The 12055-nt window shown below is 38.1% G+C and overlaps 1 long non-coding RNA gene across 1 annotated transcript in view; it reads right to left on the reverse strand.

Moving 5' to 3' along the window:
• Positions 1-874: 874 nt before the first annotated feature.
• The window catches only part of LOC104910003, a 17391-nt gene continuing 6210 nt past the window's right edge, over positions 875-12055 (reverse strand). Inside the window, exons 2-3 of the long non-coding RNA XR_792726.3 lie at positions 2797-2903; positions 875-1707 (exon numbers count right to left, since the gene is read on the reverse strand). This is a non-coding gene — a long non-coding RNA (uncharacterized LOC104910003). The remainder of the gene's footprint in view (positions 1708-2796; positions 2904-12055) is intronic.

A 12055-nucleotide genomic window follows, 5' to 3' on the forward strand; every position in this document is an offset into this window, starting at 1 on the left:
GATATGCTATCACATCTTTGAAATATACCATCTTGCTTATTATTGATCCATAGAATTAAATACAATCAGTTTACCATGGAGACAATATTATTGTTAATTATATGGAACACAATAGCGTTAGACAAGCAAAGGGGAGCAGGAGACCAACTACTTTTTCTTCCAAATTCTTGTTCCAAGTTCACTCTTGTGATGCTGCATTTTAAATGCTGTCATTTTTCAAAGACTGCAAAAAATAATTTCTTTAGCATGAAAAGGAATATTTTAGAAACTCAATAAAATCATAATTGTGACCCTATCTGGCTTCACTGATGTGCTTTTCATAAAGAAAATAAATATTTATTATATATATCTTATAATGTATATTACCACTGGAGATTAAAACAGAGACCAAGAGGTCTGGCGGCTGTTTATTGTGGTAAGTCCATAACTTTCCTCTTCCTGAACTCCAACCATTTGCCAGACCTGCTTTAGGTTAGCAAGGCACAGCATGATGGCAAAATTAAAACATCCTGTTAAGTGAGAGGTTGATACAATAGCAAAGGAACTGCACCATGCAGGAATGATCCTTGAACACCCAATCATGGAGTTGTTGGAGCAGGTCCAGATGAAGGCCACGAAGATGGTCAGAGGGCTGGAGCACTTCCCCTACAAAGGCAGGTTGAGAGAGCTGGGGCTTTCAGGAAGAGAAGGCTCCTGGGAGACTTAACAGTGACCTTCCAGTACCTGAAGGAAAGCGGGGGAGAAATTTTTGTCAGGGCATGTAATGACAGGATGAGGGTAAATGGCTTTAAAATGTAAGAGGGTAGATTTAGACTAGATATTAGGAAGAAATTCTATTCTGTGAAGGTGGTGAGACACTGGAACAGGTTGCCAAGAGAGGTTGTGAATGCCCACACCCTGGAAGCATTCGAGGCCAGGCTGGATGGGGCTGTGAGTAACCTGGTTTATAGGGAAGTGTCCCTCCCTATAGCAGGGGGCTGGAACCAGGTGATCTTAAAAGTCCCTTCCAACCCAAACCATTCTATGATTCTGATCTTCAAGGAAGCCTATCCAGCTCTTTAAGAGACCATGAAATTACCTCCAACATTCATACTGTGCATGCCACTGAAAAAAAAACTTTCTAGATAGACTACAACTTTCTTCTAAAACAACTTTGATCTTTCTTGCTTGTGTGCTCTTTCCTCCAAGGCTCCTGCCTTGCTGGTCAGGCAAGTTCAAGCAGACTAGCTGTGTTTTAAAAGGTTTTTCCAACATGGTTATAATTATTTTATTTCATTCGCCTTTACATCCCAGCTATCTTTAACAGAAATACACACAAATGAGATAAAACAGATGTGCAAATCAAATTAGTCATATCTTCTCCATCCCATTGAATTTCCAGTGCAGTGTTTCTGACCTCTGTAAGTCCTGAGAGCAGGGGAGAGGCAGCACTCCTCCTCCATCAGGTGTCAGAGCAGGTGAATCATTTGATCTCATTTTTCTTCTTATTTCTTTTGTCTATTTAACCTCTGGATCAATTATTTCTTTTTATGACTTACAAGACACATGTTACACATGTGTCTGGATCTCTGGTATATGAAAGGAAGGGGGCCGAGGCTTTCATTATTCCTCTCTGCTCAGTTTCTCAGGGATGAATTATGATGCTTACAACTCTGCTCCCCTGTTTTTCCTCCAGGATAGTCTTATTGGCTGACTGCAGGGTCACAGCTGTGAAGAACAAAACAGAAATCAGCATCAAAGGACAGAAAAGGCTTTCCTAAATGGCCCTGCAATATGGAAGAGTCCCCATGGCCAGCCATAACAGCATTAGGCTGACACCACAGGACTGCTGCTGTTTCTACTAAACATTAACAAACATATTTTTAAAGTTATTCTGACAATAATATTTCTTTCTCAGCATTAGCTCACATCCCAAAGTAAAACTTATAGTCTGGACCTCTCTCGGTTATAAAGCTGCAATAACGCAAATTGATTTTAGTGAGCAGTGAAATCTCCAAATAGAAAAGAGTATGTAAATATATTGCATGAACACAGGTAATATAATCTGAAAGTGTCGTGATTTTTATTTCAGCAGATAAAAATCACACCAAGCAGATAAAAAGAAGAAAAAACCAAAAATTTCTATGAAATTGTCCCTGTGAACTAAAATAAAAGTGATACAATGCTTGGACAATGAACATATTTTTCCTTATTTTACACATGGTTAACAATACAGGGTATAGAAAAATAGAATGGTTTGAGTTAGAAGGGACTATATAAACCATGCAGTTCCAGCCCTCTGCTGTGGGCTGGTTGCCACCCAGCAGCTCAGTCTGCCCAGAGCCCCATTCAACCAGGCCTTGAGCACCTCCAGAGATGGGACATCCATAGCTTCTCTGAGCAGCCTGTGCCACTGCCTCACCGCCCTCTGAGAGAAGAATTTCTTCCTAATGTCTCATCTAAATCCACCCTCTTTTACTTCAAAGCTATTATCCTTTGTCCCATCTCTACCGCTTCTGTTAAATTATCCCTCTTCAGCTTTTGTAGATCGCCTGCAGATACTGGAAAGCCACACTGAGGTCTCCCTGGAGTCTTCTCCAGGCTGAACAAGCCCACCTACTTCAGCCTTTCTTCAAAGGATAAGCACACTCAAATACTTTTGTGTCAGACACTGGATTTTCTCACAAAATTCCCTCCAAACAACTGTTAGTGGAGATTACTTTCATGATTCTCCCACTCCATTTTTAAGAGATTTTTTCAAATATATTTGTGGTAAAATATTTTTCACAGCCTAGAAAGAAAAAGGCATTGACCCACCTCTTCTCAGTCGAAGTACTGCCACCACAGCCATGTTGGATGAAGCTGGGAAGAAGCTCTGTTTTGTGAATCAAGCCCTTCATTTCAGTTGTTGCTCTGAAAAGTGCCTGAGGAGGAAACACTTCATCTAGTCAAAAACTGAACATTTAAAGTGACAGAACATGTTGTTATAAACTTTTTAAATGATGACTTCTAAATATATTTCACAGTCGTCATATTCATAGTAAAGATGTACCCCAAATATGGTGAAGAAAACACTGTTGCCTTGCATGACTTGACATTGCATGCTGTCAGCTACTGAGCCCTGGAAACAGGAACTTCCGGACAGACGACTTTTGTTCAACTTATTTATGGAAGACTAAATTTGTGTAACACATTGTCTACCTTCAATACTGCTATTTTAAGCTGGATCCAGGGTAGTTGCTGGCTGATAGGATTAGTCCCCTCAAGGGAAGATGAATAATTCCATTTTACAACCACTTTTGGCTGAAGCAGCAGACCAGGGCATTGCTTTCTTCAGAAACAAGACTTTTTGTTTCAAATTATTTGTGGAGCCACTGGCTTGGCTCCAAGGCTTTCTTCTCTTCCCTTTCCTCAATGTGTGGGAAAGAACAGATCACCAAGGGATCCTTTGGATGTTCCTACTGCAGATCCCTGAGGTTACGTAATTAGTTCCAGTGCAAGATTTTTCTCTCAGTACAGATGGCAACTTCACCTTTCAAAGGTCCCTTGGAAGATTTGAATTGCACTACATTTAAGACAAATGTGCAATACAACGGTGAAAGAGATTTGAGCCACATTTTTTTCTACTGGGTTCTCTTTATAATGTATAGACTTTCTCATCTCACTCATCCATGAAAATCTTCAGTTAGATATATCAATGCCTGGCCTGCCTTGCAGAAATATGACAGATGCCGTTTTAGTCACACAAGGCAGAAGTTTGGAATGGTGACAGAGAGCTTTTCTATTATGCGTGTGTTAAGCATTGAAAATATGAAAAGTGCAGTTTAGTATCTCATGTACCATTTGTGGTAAAGTAACACATTTTTATTGAAAAGCACTGCCCTTAGTGACAATTAAATCAGTTTTAAGTCTTGAGTCCCAGATTAATTCACTAGACATTACTGAACATAAAATAGCCCCCTCTGTGTGTCGTCAAAGCATCCCTGCTCCTTCTGACATCATTCAGCAGCCTAACACACTGGGGGGTATCATTAATAAAAACACATAGGAAGTAAATGGTACTTGTGCAACACACATCTCCAACTGCATTTTGATTTCTCCTGCAAGAAGATCCTTGGGAGTGACTTCCCTTCTCTGTCTATCCTGCCTTGAATTAATTCCTCATGGCACACATAGCAGTAGACAATGTCATTCTATATAAAGCCAGTATTAACAGACCTGCAAGCTCAGCTAGAACATCCTGCCACAGCCACAGTCACGTCATTAATAAAGATTCCTTGCAAGCCTTTCTTATGCAATAGAACATAAAGGGAGCTTTGGGCAACACAGGCTCATTTACATGTAGCTTATGCTTCATTTTAAAAGAAGAAACCAGATTCTCAGAAACTTTTCTGAAGTGGTAAATTTAAACTCCTGCTGACAGCAAAAGTAATTGCTGTATGCAGATTAAACTCAACTGTTTGGAAAGTTCAACTCCATTTCCCAGTTACATTTTCCACAACGTAAGCATTTCTGTAGATCTACATTTTGTTGCACAGATGGTCCTTGCAAAAACCATAACAACAATTACTACTCATTGTTATACGTTTCTTGTGCCAAACCATACAGAAGGTATATATGCCACTATAGGAAGGTAAGACTCTGAAGTAAGGCTGTTTCTCAGGTAATAAGATCATGTTTTTATTTCATTTTTTCTTTCACAAAGCTGTTGCTCTGAATTTCACTAGATATCCAACGGACAATAAGAATGAACTTTTTTCCTTCCAGAAGCATCTGCACTACTAACTACTTTGTTAACACATTTCTCATAACCCTTCTTGACTTCCCTAACAAGCTGTCCAAAGTCATGTAAATCAAGGCCACCGTAAAGTGCTGAGAAACTTAGCTGCTAAAGCTATGTTCTGAAAAGCTGAGACAGGTCCCCTGAATGGGACACAGTCCTGAGTGTGAGGACATCCAGGTTCTAGCCTCAGATTTTAACAGCTCTTGTTTTAAAAGCCCTTCCATCAAGATAGCACGTACTCAAACATACATAACTCTCATCCACGTCTGAAATCAAGATAAGTATCTCCTGCTTAATGCAAAAAGTTGTCCCTATACAAGTTTTCATGAATGTGCATGAATTTTTTGTTATAACCAAGACTGGGAGCAGTTTAAGAGAGCGCACACTGTGTTCTCGTAGCTAAGTTAGGCAAACCTCTTGTTTCTACCAGGAAAGCCACTGAGTATAAATACTCATTACACAGCCATTCTATCCATTAGTAGTCTCACTCCAACTGATTTTTTTTACGTACTTATCATCAAAGAGGTGTAAAGGTGAACTGATTGTTGTGGTGAGGCGTCCAGCTGACTGGGCAGAAGAGATGGAGAACATTACATCAAGATGACAGGTAGCTACAAATAGCTGAAGACATTGCCTCCCTTCCCCCATATGTGCACACATTGCTACCAGCCACTCAGCACAATCAGCCATGCTACTCAGCATTTCCTTCCTATTCTACCAAACCAATTAACTAGTAACTGCTTTTGTTCCTCTCGCATCATACATATGGTTCTACAACTATTCCACAATGCTCAGTGAGTCCCTGGGGTTTTCTTTTTTGTTTATTTTTTTAAATTTTATTTTGGTTGGAAGACTCTGTCACAGCCTGCCTGTTTGAGACCCAGCAGCACATCAGCCACACACTCTCCATATTGTACAAAGTGTGTGGAGTGCATGCAGAATATCCCTCCCTCCCTGGCAGTTAAGTCCAGTGCTCTGTGCACATGGCAAGCAGCATTTATTTCAGCACAATAAAACAAAAGTTGCTGCAGAAAACTTGGGTTCATGAGATGAGTTCAGAGAGCAGGCAGAGATGTGTACGTACCCAATAGTCATAGAATTCCCCAAAGATGTCTGTAGCCTTTTATAGATACTTTCATTTCTAATACTGTCAGAAACAAAGTCTTTCTTGCAACATTTTTGTTTTCATTCATATTAAATAATAGTAATAAAAAATCTGTAGAAACACATACACATAAGACAGAAGTGTGACTATTTCAGAGTCTAATTTGTCAGCTTAAAAACATCATTTCTCTCTTTTCCAGCAGAAGGGTTGGATTCTGCAAGCACTGCCAATGGGATCCATTTCCAACTAATAATTAAAATTCTTCAGTAAGAATCCAAGTGCTGAACTGTGACTTCTTGACCACACAAATTCTAATTGGTCCTTCCTGGAAGATGCAACTCATTCATCAACAACAGCAGGCTGAGGCTGGGAGGGACCAGGAGTGAAGATGGTATTTATACAGGGTTGACCCACAGCAATCTCTTTTGCTTTCTGTGGTTCTTTCCAATCTTTTGACAGACAAAATATTTCAAAAGCATTCTCCCCTGCAATATCCGCTTATCTAATGTTTATGGATTTTCAGGATGGAAAAGGAGAAATTGAATAGATGTGCTGCTTCTTGCAAGTGCTGAACTTTTGAATCCTCTGCTGAATGAAGTTACACGGATAATAGACCATCATATTCCACATACGAATACATACTCAAATCACGATGCTCCATAATTAGTAAGAGCTACAGAGGCTTCACAATTCTACACTTCAATTAACTAAATGTATTTCAATACACTCCAGCTTTGCTAATCAATACCGGGGCAGAAATAGAGGCAATATGCAAAAAACTTGCAGACCTCATCATAAGTAGAGCAAGAATTAGAATTAAAGAAGCCCATATCCAGATCCTATACCTCTCTAATGAACAATCCCTTAAGAAAAAAAAGAGGATGTTGCAAAAGCAGAGAAGCTCTAGTGGATTCAAGTTGACCATGGTAAGCTATTACTGAAGGGCAGCAAATCTCACGCTACATCTTTCTGAAAACATAAGTAATTTCAGTGAATAAGCACTAGCTGAAAAAGTGGCCAGTGAGATCTTGGCCGCTTATATACTCCATCAGAATAGCACACCAACTTTCCACTCAAAATGGATTTCACAGAATAACAAGAAAATCCTGGAAAGCACAGATAGAGCAGGAGGTATCCATGCCTTAAAATCCACATTCTCTCTCCTCCAGTCTGTGATCACTGCTCCTTGGACAACAGCTGCCCATCATTAGCAGCAAAGTTCTGTACATTCCCCAGGCTACACCATGCTCACCTCCTCAGCTTCGGCTACAACCATTCAACCTCACTGAAGGCTTCAGTTACCAGCAAAAACTGTATGCTGAGCCTACTGGAATCCTTTCACTTGATGTCTCCCACTCAAAATTGCTGTCAGGGTAGAAGATACAGCATGTTCTTCAGAAAACACAGTGTTGTCGAAAATCATGCTTATGGGCCCTCAATTCTAGCGTGTGTACAAAACATTTAATAATGATTTCCAGTCATTCAGGCGTATCCGCTGCATACTCCAAACCCGGAAAACTCCTATATTGTCCACATAGTTTAGAAAGTTTTCAAGGTTTCTCCTTTAAAACACTCACCATTGAAAATTACATACAATTTCTTTAGCAAGACTTGTTCAAAACAATTGTTTTTCTGTTGGGTTACAAAAATACACCTGAGGATTCACTCAGAGAAGCTGTGACTACACAAGTGTATATGAGAAACACACTCTCAAACCCATGAAAACATACACTCAGTACAACTGAGGTGCTGAATCTTTTCACAGGTCATCAGTCAACATGAGAGGAGAATTAAATCTGACTTGCAGATATAAACCTTTTTGTTTGTTTGTTGCTTAGAAGAGAGCAGTAATGTATTTTTTTTTCTATTTGTCTACTGAAAACTTCTGAGTTGGAAACTGGAGAGATATTTGCCCTCACACGTTTTTATAGCATCTGGAAAAATCGAGTGATGCTAAAGCTGTTATCATCACCTACACCTCAGCTATTTCCAGCTTTTTTTTTCAGTGTTTGTAGGAATATAGAAACACACTTTACTATAAATAGGAACATACTGAATGTTCAGAAATGCCAGACTTATCTCCACAGATAGAAGGGAAATAGAGGGATTTTCATCTGATAGGCCAAGTCATAATGAATATACAATGAAATATATGGACAATATTTAAGAAAAATTTTTAATGATCTTATCTAAGCCAATAAAAATTGATTTAGTGAATTAAAGGTCATCAAGAATCTCACTAAAAAGTGGGAGGAAAAAAAGCCCTAAATTCAAAATCACGTCCTCACTCCAGCAGTTGGGAAAAGCAAACTAGAAAACACCAAAAACTTTACTAAAAAATGCTATCTTTATATTAAGAATTACGACATTCAGTATCATTCATTTACTTTTAAATTAGACAGAATCCCATATGTGAAATACAAGTAAGATCTGTACATTCACAAGTTCTAGAAAAAAAATCCACAAAATTATTAACAAATCAAAAACTGGAGATAAATTCTGCTCTGTGTCAGATAATTTTGTAAAACTCCACAGGAGACAAATTTTAAATAAAACAAAACAAAAGTCTTAATAAATATCTTTGAATCAATGATAATATTTCTATTGGAGACTTCTTACAATTTAATGTTGATGTAAATACACTCAACATAATTCACCTTGAAAAGTAATTTTATGTAAAACTTATATTCATTATTAATGTATTTTAAAGATTAAAACCAGTAAAACAACACTCTTCCATTAAAATTTCAATTTTGATTAATTAGTATTTCATGGTAAGGTAAAAATGTGGTTCAGCTTGCCTTATCTGGTCTTTATCTGGATTTCAAAATATACCTATTAAACAATCTTAAAATTCCCAGTTTCTCATAGAGCTCCTCCCTGTAGCTTTCTCTTATAACTTGATTCTTCAAAGTCTGACATTGAGATTTTTGGGGTTTTCTTGCTTGTTTGTTTCTGTTGCTGTTATTTGTTCGTTTGTTTTTTATTGGTTTGTTATTCTGTTTTCCTTTTTGTTTCATTGGCAGAAACAGTTCCCATAGCTAAAACCATCAGTGTTGTTATTGGGATTACAAACTGTGCATCTATGTTCCCTTAGCCACATAATTTTACATATGTCTTTGTCTTTTCTGAGATTACAAAGTTAGTTACAAACATAAATTATTTACATTTCTGATGGTGTCAGATTTTATTTTTGTTTTGTTCTATGATAATAATAAAGTGAATAAGAACAGCCCTATTAATGCCACAGTCATCACTGTCTCCATAATACTGTGGTTTTATTGGCAACAATTTAATCAGTGTAAATCCAGTAGACTTTTTTTTTTCCACCAGAAACCAGGAAGGATCTAAATAGAAGATGTATTTTATCCTTGAGTTCTCACTGATCATTTCTCTTCATTAGACATTCAGATTCCTCTGTGATGAGGGGCATAAAACAGAAAGAGCAGACGGAAAGATTATGGTATAACTCAATACAATCTCTGCTCAAACCCCATCTCAAAGTAATAAGGATTTTACTTTCAGGAAAATGACGGAAATATTTTAATGAAGGTACTTAAGAGATTTAAAAGTCCACTTTCTATTTGTCTACAGTAAGTTGTTTAAACCTGCAGTTATTCATTAAGTTTTCTGAAAGGCAAAGGAAGAAGTGGAGAAATGTGAATGTGTTTAAATCATGAGAAATAATTGGATTGCATATGAGCTATCAACTTAAGCAGGTAATTGCAAAGATAACAGGAAAGCACAACTAATGAGATGAGATTACTTAATAGTTGTAGTTGACTTCTTATCCCAGGCAAAGAGAACGGATTTGCAACCAGACGCACACTTTCAAAGCAATTAAATGCTTGTGATATCAGCTGCAAGGTCACCTCACCAAACCAGCAATACTTTTACCGGCATCCAGCAAACTGCTAATAAGAATCAGGAATGAAACAGCTGGGGGCTGCAGAATCGTGTTGCTATGGAAACTGCTGCAGGTGTGTGGTCCAAGGAATAATAAACCCCAGATTTTTAGAGTTTGTAAAAAGAAAAAATGAGGAAGAAAGGGAAAGAAAACAGACTGAAATAAATATCACAAACCAAAAGCATTGCAAGCACTTTTGAAAGGAGGACACAATGGCATTGTTAAACGTGACCTGTCAGGCAGAACACTGCAGAGGACAAAGGAATTTAGCTAAAAAATACCCTGGTGTCTGCCAAAAAAAAGGAAGAAGAAAACAGAACTAAACAAACAAACAAACAAACAAAACCCACAAACACTAGAGGGCACTGAAACAGAAACAAAATCTATTACAGGTCACTGAGTTCATAAGAAACAACAGAAGGAAAAGACCACTTCATGGAAATCTTGAATTTCCTAACATAGTTTTAGTTCTCTTGCAGCAAAAAATCCATCAAGAGAGAGATCATCAGATCTCTCATGGAGAGAAACATAGTGCAGCCTTTCCTGGAGTAAAAGCTCACTCATCTCTGCACAGAACAGCGATGTCCTGATGGATCCAACTTTCAAAGGTATGCAGAGTCCTGAAACTGTAGCTCACTGAATTTACTCAGCTTCTGAGCAGTTTGAGTTCTCACTTCACATTCATATTAGTGGATCTGAGGTACCTCATGTTCACCTTACCTGGCCGAGGAATACTGGCCTACTAAATTTTCTGTAGTGAAGGAGGTTTCTAGTTCTAAGATTGACTGTGCCAACCAAGATTTGAAAAGCTTTCTGTCTCTCAAGTCTTTGTAGGATTATTAATAGGATTATTAATGTAATTTCTGTTGATTGTATTCATACATCAAGTTTCCTATTTGCAGAGTTAATGAATAAAAGGAAAAACACTTTCCACAGTCCCACCCCAGAATCACAATATTCATATAAAAAGGAGTTAAATTCTGAGATCGTGGCAATTGCAAAGGAGGACTAACCACATATATGATGACAGCTTTTCCACATGATGCCCGCATACCACCTTGCTCTTTAAACAGCACTTGAAAAATTGAGAAACTGGATCACATACAATACATACAAATGCATAGAGATTAAACAACCAGAAAAAAATAAGTCAGAATCTTTAGCCAGAATGTTTAGTTTTTATACATGTGCTCAATCTAACAAGGTTTAACAAGGCCAAGTGCAAGGTTTTGCACTTGGGTCAAGGTAATCCCAGATACAAGTACAGACTGGGAGAACTCGAACTCATTGAGAACAGCCCTGCAGCAAAGGACTTGGGAGTCCTGATGGATGAAAAGCTGAATGTGAGCCAGCAGTGTGCTCTTGCAGCCCAGAAGTATTCCTGGGCTGCATCAAAAGAAGGGTGGCCAGCAGGGAGAAAGAGGTGATTGTCCCCCTCTGCTCTGCCTTCATGAGGCCCCATCTGGAGTGCTGTGCTCAAGCCTGGGGCCACCAGTAGTAGGATACAGAATGGTTGGAGTGGGTCCAGAGTAGGGCCACGAAGTTGAACAGAGGACTGGACCACCTCCTTTATGAATAAAGGTTGAGAGAGTTGGGCTTGTTTAGTAGAAAGCTAAACAATAAGGCTCCAGAGAAGACCTCATTGCAGCCTTCCATTACTTAAAGGGAATTTACAAGCAGGAGGGGGACAAACTTTTTACATGGTCTGATACTGACACAACAATGGGAATTTTAACTTTTTCAAGCTAAAAAAGGGAAGATTTAGGTTAGATATTAGGAATAAATTTTTTACTCAGAGAGTGGTGGGGTGCATTAAAAAAATGAAGTTTCCTCTCTTCCAAATAAATTATTCATTTCTAAAGGAACACTGCATAAAAATAAGAACACTTAATATCAAGTTACAAATGAAAACAAAAAGTTTAGAACTTTGCAAGTAAAAACAGATTGCTAAACACATCATCCTAGAGGCTGAAAAAATAGTGAATCTTTCCTCATAAAAAGCTTAGAGAGAGTTCTGAAGGATGAAACATAAGGCTATGTTATTGGTTATGTGAGGCTGCTAGAAATAAAATGATATTCACAGTAATGTCAAAGCAAGAAATTAATAAAGAACAAACTCTTGAAGAAAAAATTAAGACAAGAAAAAAATGAGTAAAACAGTACTTAGGCTATAAAGAACATATAGTAGCTATTCTTTGAAACAAATCAGAAGTAGAAAGTCATTAGAAAGACTGACAATTGTGTCTCTCTAAAGCAACCAGAAGATCAAGGTTAACAAAAA

Source organism: Meleagris gallopavo, chromosome 2, assembly GCF_000146605.3.
Source record: "Meleagris gallopavo isolate NT-WF06-2002-E0010 breed Aviagen turkey brand Nicholas breeding stock chromosome 2, Turkey_5.1, whole genome shotgun sequence".
Lineage (NCBI taxonomy): Eukaryota > Metazoa > Chordata > Aves > Galliformes > Phasianidae > Meleagris > Meleagris gallopavo.